Source organism: Mytilus californianus, unplaced genomic scaffold, assembly GCF_021869535.1.
Source record: "Mytilus californianus isolate M0D057914Y unplaced genomic scaffold, xbMytCali1.0.p SCAF_20, whole genome shotgun sequence".
Classification (NCBI taxonomy): domain Eukaryota; kingdom Metazoa; phylum Mollusca; class Bivalvia; order Mytilida; family Mytilidae; genus Mytilus; species Mytilus californianus.
Genome location: NW_026262669.1, coordinates 7804178 through 7813615, shown reverse-complemented (window position 1 = coordinate 7813615; position 9438 = coordinate 7804178). Strand labels below are relative to the sequence as shown.

The window sequence follows — 9438 nt, the reverse complement described above, 5'->3', positions numbered from 1 at the left end:
TTGTCTGAAACAGTCTGAATAATGAGCTTCAAGGCGAAGCGCGAAAATAAGTCATGTGAAATACTAACGTTGTACGGACAAACCCTTAAATCCCTCAATGTTATGTCAAATGAATTATAGCGAGGAAAAGTAAATTTAATTTAATATCAAAAACTAAATATTTGTTATATTTCGCTCCTGATTTCTCAAGAAATCATAGAATCAATCAATGTATAAATTTCAATTATGCATGTCGGTGTGAGATCCATTTCATGAGACCAAGGATTTCTATAAAATCCTTGATGGGACCCTTTATATATATATATGTCTCTGATACAGTTTTCTATTTTCCCCGGAAAAAATTTAAAAAATATATAATCTTTTGGGAAATAATCCGATTTTGTTGAATTATTTCCTTTCATAATTATGATAAATCCTTTTAGTTCTTCAATTTTAAATTAAAATAAATATTTCATCTTGATCTAACGACAAACTTTTTAAATTGTAGTGGCATGGTCAGTCAACTGATTAGTTGCATGGCTGATTACCAGTTTACTGGTGACCCAGTAATTTTCCATATGACAGTGGCGTGTACCCTTGGGGTGTGTATAACTTATTTTGAATACCTTAATTTTCTGGGGAACATCCTGTCCACGTGTTATACTTAGTATATATTGCAACAGATGACATTAAACAAAATTTTCTTTGTAGCATCGGTGTCCATTTCATGTTCAACCACTCAAAATTTTCACAAAAAAGATAATATAATAAAATCATTAAAAAAAAAGATTAAAAAAACACTAGCAAATAAACTTCGCAATGAGTAAACGGGGATTTGTGTTTTAAAGGGCTTATTTCCAGTGAATATATTTTATACTAGATAACTAGACCTGAGATAACTTTTTTTTTGTAATATATATTTTATTATTTTCATATTCTCAAATCTCGATCATCTTAAATAAAGATGTATAAAAAATAATTTTGTTATAACTCATAAATATATGGTTAATCATAATTGTTACAAATTATAAAATGGTAAGTCAATGCCCGATGTGCCGCCGTCTGTTGCAAAACAACGATTTAATCTTTTAAATGAAAGACGTGCACTGCCTTCATCGGAATAGAGGAAAGTCTACCTAGTGTACATTAAATAGTATCCGTTTGTTATGATGAAAAAAAAGAGATCATCATAAACTTTTTAGCAGACCTTCTCGTGTAAAAAAAACAAACTTTTAACTGAATTAAACAAAAAATTATCAAACAAAACTCATTAGAAAACTCATAGTAACATTTTGTTTAGACCTGAGATAACTTATAGTAAGATTATTTATATAGAACAATAAAAAAAAATGTCCAATCTGATACACGTACCTATAATCTGGGACTATTATACTAACTATTTTTTTAGTATAATAGTCCCAGCTATAATGTACAAAATTTTGAACAGCTTCAAATATATGGCCTTAACATTGGTAATGTATCATATTTGTATCAGTTATTGCTGAACGTGTAACCAAATTAAAATGAAGAAATATGCTCGAAACCGCATTTTTTAAAGATATTTTTTTCAATCCCAAAATAGATAATTTTAATGTGCGTATTGTTATGCGTTTACTTTTCTACATTGGCTAGAGGTATAGGGGGAGGGTTGAGATCTCATAAACATGTTTAACCCCGCCGCATTTTTGCGTCTGTCCCAAGTCAGGAGCCTCTAGCCTTTGTTAGTCTTGTATTATTTTTAATTTTAGTTTCTTGTGTACAATTTGGAGTTTAGTATGGCGTTCATTATCACTGAACTAGTATATATATTTGTTTAGGGGCCAGCTGAAGGACGCCTCCGGGTGCGGGAATTTCTCGCTGCATTGAAGACCTGTTGGTGGCCTTCTGCTGTTGTCTGTTCTGTGGTCGGGTTGTTGTCTCTTTGACACATTCCCCATTTCCATTCTCAATTTTATTTTAAGAGATATGCAGATTAATTAAAGTCCCGATGAGAAGATTCACTTTCTTTTCTACCGAAGTAAATATATTAACAAAGATTTAGGATATCAATAAATTATTAAATTCATCAATTTATTAAATTTGAACATGTGAACCAAACAACGAAAAAAAATAAACGGGAAATTGGCTATACCTTTTTGAAGCCATGTATGTACCAGCCATTTTAACTTATTGTTTTCTTAACCTTTAAAGAATACATTTTAAAATGAACTACTTTATTTATAGTAGTTCAAGAAAAATATATATATATATTAAAAAGTTTTAAATTTTGTCCATGCTGTGCATAAAATAGGGAAAAATAATAAGGCTGAAAATGCACCAAATATTTATATTCAATATGAATATTCACATTTTGTCTATTACAACAATTTTTGAACAACTTGTTGTTGTAATAGACAAAATGTGAGTATTCATATTGAATATAAATATTTGGTGCATTTTCAGTCTTATTTTTTTTCCTACATATATTATATGGCCTTCCAAATACCGTTTCGATCCCTAACATCACTGAAGAGACATTAAATGTCGAAATCCGGATATGGTGTACAAATTTTTGCACCTCATGTTTGCGGTATACCATCTTTTCCGTAAGTTTATTGTTTTCTGTTTGGTATTTAATTAATATGTAAGATCCATTTTTTACATCTGGTGATCAATTTATTTGGTAATAGCCAATGGCAGTCAGCAGGGTTTAAGAACATCAGTTGTTCGACCTGTTAGTCAAATGCGTTTTGTTAAAATATACTTTTTCACTTTTTGGTCTTTTGGAAAATGTTGTTTATGCTGTATTTAGACCCCTCTACCAAGAAATTTGTTTTACATGCACACGTATAAAAATTGCGGTTTTTATCCAACGCAATCATAGGTTTGAACGTTGTTTTCAATTTAGACGTGTATATATATATATATACATATATATTAGATAACTTTTTCCTTTATATTCAATGGAACAAGAAGCGAATTCGTTAGCGAACTAGAGTAACTATAGAAATAGCGTCGTTACAGGTCTTCTTCTGACCGGCAATAAATCCTTAGCAGTAATGATAGTGGAACGTCCATTGGGTTGTGCTCAGACACGTCCGAATGGGGACGCTGAATCCTTGCAGCAACTCTTCAAGTGGACTATAAGTAGCCTGGTATTAGGCCAATTTTCTGTCCATCCTTTTTCGTTGGCAGTCGAAATTTTCCGACCGTATCACGGGCGGTCTCAATTACAAGACCTACATGTACCTATCATATATTATTCGGTACGTCAGACACACCCGACATTAATCAACCAAAAACTCAATATTTTACAGTAGGGAATGAATATCTCCAGATGAAGATTACATTATGACGTATGTTTTTTTTAAAGACCAACAAATCGATTTTTATCACCAAATTTGTCTTTGCTGAGATTAACACTAAAAAAGTATAACAAAACGTAACGATTGAAAACTCACAGTTCAGTTTTTAAGATATTTTTTTCTTTGGAAACTAACAGACTAATTTTCAAAAAGTTTTTTTCTTGAACCATTATTTATGAAAACGAATTGTAAACAAAAGTTATTCTCAAATATTAATAATGATCAATGATTGTAAAGAAAAAAATCCATCATAGTAGTTTGTTAATTTACTGGCTCCATGGTGTTAAACATGTCACCTTTCTTTTACAAATAACTGATTAAAAATATGAAGCCTTTACTGTAAAATAAATCATTCTAATAAAAATAAATTCATCCAGATTTTTCTCTCATAACCTTTCAACAGTTATTGTAAACTAATTTATTCGAACTATAATAGTCCTATGACTTGCTGTCCGTTTACCAATATTTATACTTTATAAAATGTTTTCATATTCATTGACCATTAACTTCATGTTTTGCGAATACTTATAAGGGGGTAATTATTATAGTCAGTAATAGCTAACAATTTATCTAAAGAAAACGAGATGCTATATTCAAATTCTGAGATATGAATCTAGTTCTTTAAAAAAAAATTCTCCACAACAAAAATTCTACACTTTCATTTATCTGGGTCTTTTTGTCTCCGCTTCGAAGCCGCCATCCCGTACCAGACATATTTATTCGTTTGGCAATATACAATCATGTAAGCAATATACAACAGGCAGTAGATCTGAATTTGTAAATTGTTATTTTGGATTTTACCTGATTAGGACGTGTCTCGTTGAATTTTCTAATAAACTTACACACACATAATCTGACTTTTAATCGTAATGTTATGAGATCTATAAGAACATAGAGCTACTGTATAGGCCTAGTTGCATGCAAGTCTTTACAAATTATATATTTTGGCCTTTTTTTGTTGTTGTTTTTTTAGTTTTTGACATGGCGTTGACTCGGGTTTGATATATTATGCATCTTTTGTGCTGTATTTTAACAATTATTTACAAGCATGCTGCATGTTTACACATACATCACTATACCGCATCTAAATATAGCTTTATTGTAAAAAAAAAAAGGAGATGTAGTATGATTGGTGATGAGACAACTATCAACCAGAATTTAAAATACCTTATATAAGCAATTGTGACTTACTTTCTTTACTCAGAGTGATCGTAAATTAATCAGATAAGCTGGAGGAGGGGTGGGGGCTTCATATAGACCCATATTAAATGAAAAGAAATTAGCAATGATTAGCTTTTTGTGATAAATATAATTATAATAAACTCACAGTATCAGAAATAGCTCTTGAAAGCTCTGTCAGATCCCGGCACCTTTAACTGTTTTTTGACACGTGCTAAAAAATGCAGCACCTGGTTACAAGGGCTTATTTGACAAATTATCATCTTTCGTAATCTAAGTTATAAAATCTAAATTTTAAGGGATCTAAAATGTTCATGACTAACGAGTATTTTCACTTGTACGATTTTTCTGTGAAATGAGTCTAAGAGTATATACATGTATATCAGGATACTGACTGCATAGTAAAATATTTATATACCATTAGTTGCGACTCATTTTGGTCTTTTAAGTAAGTTTCCTTCCCCTGCATTACTTGATCGCTTTTGTAAAAAATAAACAGCACAACTCGCACAACAACAACAGCACTCGACGTCAGTATTGTACCATAAAAATGAAAAAAATATTCAAAAAGAAGGCTCATAAAATTCAAATATTGGTAAGCACACACACTAACTTGTCACTACAGACATGATCTTTTTGTTAATGCGCCAAACTCGTTTCGTCCACAGGACGATGTCGATGGTGGGGAAAACCTAGTCCAAATAATTATGACGTCTTGCAAGGCTATTTAGGCGTCCCAGAAAAAAAAATAGTCTTGCCAGACGTCATAATTATTTGGACTAGGGAAAAACCAACAAATCATTAGTTCCCCAAATGAGTATCCTAGTTTAAAGTTTTTTTTTTAATATATACATGATTTAGCTATTTCATATTGGAATGGCACATATTCATGAAAAATCAACAAATGATCTGAAAGTCGGAAAGATGAATATAGTCCTCTGACTTCACAAACTTGGAAACAGTTGTGATGTTGCTTCGCTGAGCTATAGATAACCGTACGACCATCAACAATGACCAAAATTCATACCATATAGACAGGTGCTTGAGGACAGGAGTCGAGATTCACGTTGATAGTAAACATGCATATTAAGAGTAAAAATATGGTATATTAGTATGTATATGGTACAAATAAGTGATATATATTGAAAAATCTAAGATTTATGATAATAAGGGGGAGGGACTATGGGCGGGGCTCAAAACAGGATCCTGTCCTCAAGCACCTATGCATATAGAAAGCTGTAAATATAATAAAAGGCCTCGAAATGACAAATGTAAAACAAATCAACAAGAAGCCTTACATTTATAATTGAATTTAAAATAGAATTGAAAATAGAAATGGGGAATGTGTCAGAGAGACAACAACCTGCCCAAAGAGCAGATGAGTCGGTCACCAATGTGACTTCAATGCAGCGAGAAAATCCCACAGCCTGAGGCGTGCTTCAGCTGGCTCCTTAACAAAAATGTATACTAGTTCAGTGATAATGGACGTCATACTAAACTCCAAAATATATAAAAGAAACTAAAATTAAATATCATACAAAACTGACAAATGCCACATATAGGCTCCTGACTTGGGACAGGTGCAAAAATAAGGTGGGGTTAAAAGCATATATACTGTAAATTTCAGAAATTGTTGCATGCATTTATTAATATTGCCAATTAACATAATCATGATAATTTCCCTTTCAATTTAAAAAAAAAATTCTGATTTAAGTTTTTATTGTATATTGAGACTTTGGATAGTCTCAAGAATGCTTTCACCAATTTTTATGAAACTTTGGTGAATTGATTTTAAATATTGACATAAACTCCCTTTACATTTTTATGACCCATAGTCATGTGATAGTGGGTCAACCCTTGACCGTCTGTCCGTCTGTCCCAAAGTCATTGGTTTTTGTTCTCTAATTTAGTTTGCCTCAACCAAATGTTATAAAACTTTTACAAAAGCTTATTACCACAATACTCAGATCAAGTGTGAATTTTGGTGGTGTCAGTGTTGCCATTCTAGAGTTATGCCCCTTTACAAATGGAAAAATTGCTGAATTTTTGGTTTCCGGCTCTCTATCTTTAACTTTAGTTTGCCTCAAACAAATGTTATGAAACTTGCACACAATGCTTATTACCACAAAAAACAGTTTGAATTTTGATGGTGTCACTTTTACTGACTCAGTCTGTTCTAGAGTTATGTCCTTTACAGATGGAAAAAATGATGAATTTTACGTTTCCGTCCTCTAAATTAAGTTTGCCTCAACCAAATTTTATTAAACTTTAACGCAATACTTTTTACCACAAAATCAGATCAAGTTATAATTTTAGTAGTATAAATTTTACCGTTCTTCAGTTATCTTCCTTTATAACTTTATATGATATGCAAGCCGGAGTATCACCCCCTATTTATTTTTATATAAGATGCAGAGTTATGGAATTTTAGTTGTTGGAAAATTGTTTAAAATTGTCCATTTTCACACTTTGGAAGGTTTTAGAATTGTATTTGTTCAAAAATCACAGCCTTAAACTTACAAAATGTATATACACTTGCAATATCCCTTAAAATGGAGCCAAATTATTTTCATGTTTTGTTTCAATGAATACCACTCTGTGTGCATGTCCTTTTTTAGCTCATCTGGCTCGAAAGGCCAAGTGAGCTTTTCTCATCACTTGGCGTCCGTCGTCGTCCGTTGCCGTTGTTAACTTTTTACATTTTGAACTTCTAGAGAACCACTGAATTCCTTATGAGGTGCTGACCAAGAGTTGTTACTTTGTTGCCGATCTATCATCCAAAATGGCCGGCAGCGGGGGACTTAGTTTAAGATAGGACCCTATAGGTAATACATACAAATGTCTTCTTTAAGAGAACCGCTGAATGGAATGAAACCAAACATAGCATGAATGTTCCTTATGAGGTGTTGACCAAGTGTTGTTACTCTGTAGCTGATGCATCATCAAAGACGGCCGACAGCGGAGTAGGACAATATTAAACCAAATATGGCCTCAATCATTATTAAAGTATCTGTTATGATTTTTATCTTTTTTATATGATTTCAAAAACCCAAATAGAGTCAGGTGAGCAACACAGGCTCTTTAGAGCCTGTAGTTTTGTTTTTTGTAGGTGGGGGGGGGGGGGGGGTCTTAGTTGCACAGTGCTCAGAGTTTTTCTATAATGTAGTTGATCATTAAAATTCATTTAAAGCATAAACCCAAGCTAAAAGGGCAACAAGCTTATCAAGCACTCATGGTACAGCTTTTTATTAAACACGTATTGATATATAATACATTAAACAGCAAAATAATTATTGATGCAAGATGTCATTTAATAATAATTTTTACTCTTTTTATGTGTAGGACAAGAACTATAGAAGATGCAGAGAAATTATAAACAGCAGAAATGATAGGCAATTTAAAATTTGCAGAAGTCAACAAAACCTAAATGGTAAGTAAACTCATCATAGATACCAGGATTAAATTTTGTATTTACGCCAGACGCGCGTTTCGTCTACAAAACACTCATCAGTGATGCTCGATAAGACTCATAAGGCCACTTTTATAAAGTTATTGCCCTTGAAAGATGATTATCATGATTATTATAAAAATAAAAAGATGTGGCATATTAAATATGAAAACTATTGATCATTGCTCTAAGAAAGCAATTATAGGCCAGTGATGGCCTTCAATAATGAGAAAGTCCATACCCTATTGTCAAAGTAGTCAGCTATAAAAGGCCCTCAGACGAAAAATTGAAATAATCCCAACTGTAGAACTAATTGCCTAGTTTATAACAAAACAAATTAAAAAAAAATAAATATGACAGATATGAAACAACTACAACCACTAAATTTGAGTGTCAGAATAAACTACAGGCTCCGAACTTGGAACAAGCACAATCAGAATATGGCAAGGTTATATAAAAATAAGAAGATGTGGCATGATTGCCAATAAGACAACTCTTCACCAGACAACAAATGACATACCAGTAGATTTCCTGCAAAAAAATAAACAGTCCGAACAAAGCAGGAAATGTATACCTTTCTCTTAATCGAAAAGACACAAAGATCTGTTAGTACTCACAGCTACTGACAGCTAGTTAAAAATCAATAAAAACTAATACATGTAATAAAAAAATCAGGTTTGTGAGCACTCAACCCTACCTTAACCTTGGACAGTGGTTTAACAGCTCAACATATAAAGAACAAACTGTAAAAATAACCGTTGCAATTGCCTCAACTCGAAAGATTGATAAAATGCACAAAATCAACTACCGGGGTAATATAAAAACCCATAGACAAAAAGCACTGAATTGAGAGAACTCACAAGTCATGCAAGAAAGAAATGAAATATTCTTAAAATGTTCATAAACATGACAAAATAAGCTTTTTTATTGCTGTTTCTCTCTCCATTTATAACATTTTATTTGTTTATTTTGTGTATTTATAGGTGATCAGACATCTTGGTTTTCATGATCAATAGGTCAATACTGAAGAGGAAACTGAAAGTTGATATCTATCTACATGGTGCGCTAATTGGATTAATGTGAAATGGAATGTGTGCTTTCCTGCAAAAAAGAAATAGGAAATTTCATCATAATCACATGATAATGGCTATAAACAAAATGGAGTTCTATCATAGATGCAGAAAAACACAATTGTATAAATGCAACAACATATTATATATATTCGTCGAAAGAAGGGAGAAATGAAGAAAAAAATAGTATTTTGTTGTTGAAAGGAACACCAGCTTTATCCACTCATTTACATCGCTCCCTCATATCAAATATACTGAAGAAGATCTTCGAAGAACAAATTGCAAAAATGTTTTCTCTAAGAATTGAAGGAAATTGTTTAGTGAATGGAATAATTTATGTTATGAACTTTTACGTAGTGAATTGAATAACTGTACACAGCAGCTGAAACAGAGGAAAATTAAAATTTACAAGAAAAGT

At 32.1% G+C, this 9438-nt stretch overlaps 1 long non-coding RNA gene across 2 annotated transcripts; it reads left to right on the top strand.

Moving 5' to 3' along the window:
- The first annotated feature begins 474 nt into the window (after positions 1 to 474).
- Positions 475 to 9162, top strand: LOC127731736 (uncharacterized). Of its 2 annotated transcripts, none has more exons than XR_007995720.1 (3): positions 475 to 581; positions 7845 to 7932; positions 8934 to 9162. It is a non-coding gene; the product is annotated as an uncharacterized LOC127731736 (long non-coding RNA). The 2 variants fall into 2 exon arrangements; XR_007995719.1 differs by lacking the exon at positions 475 to 581 and adding an exon at positions 4926 to 5097.
- Positions 9163 to 9438: the final 276 nt, after the last annotated feature.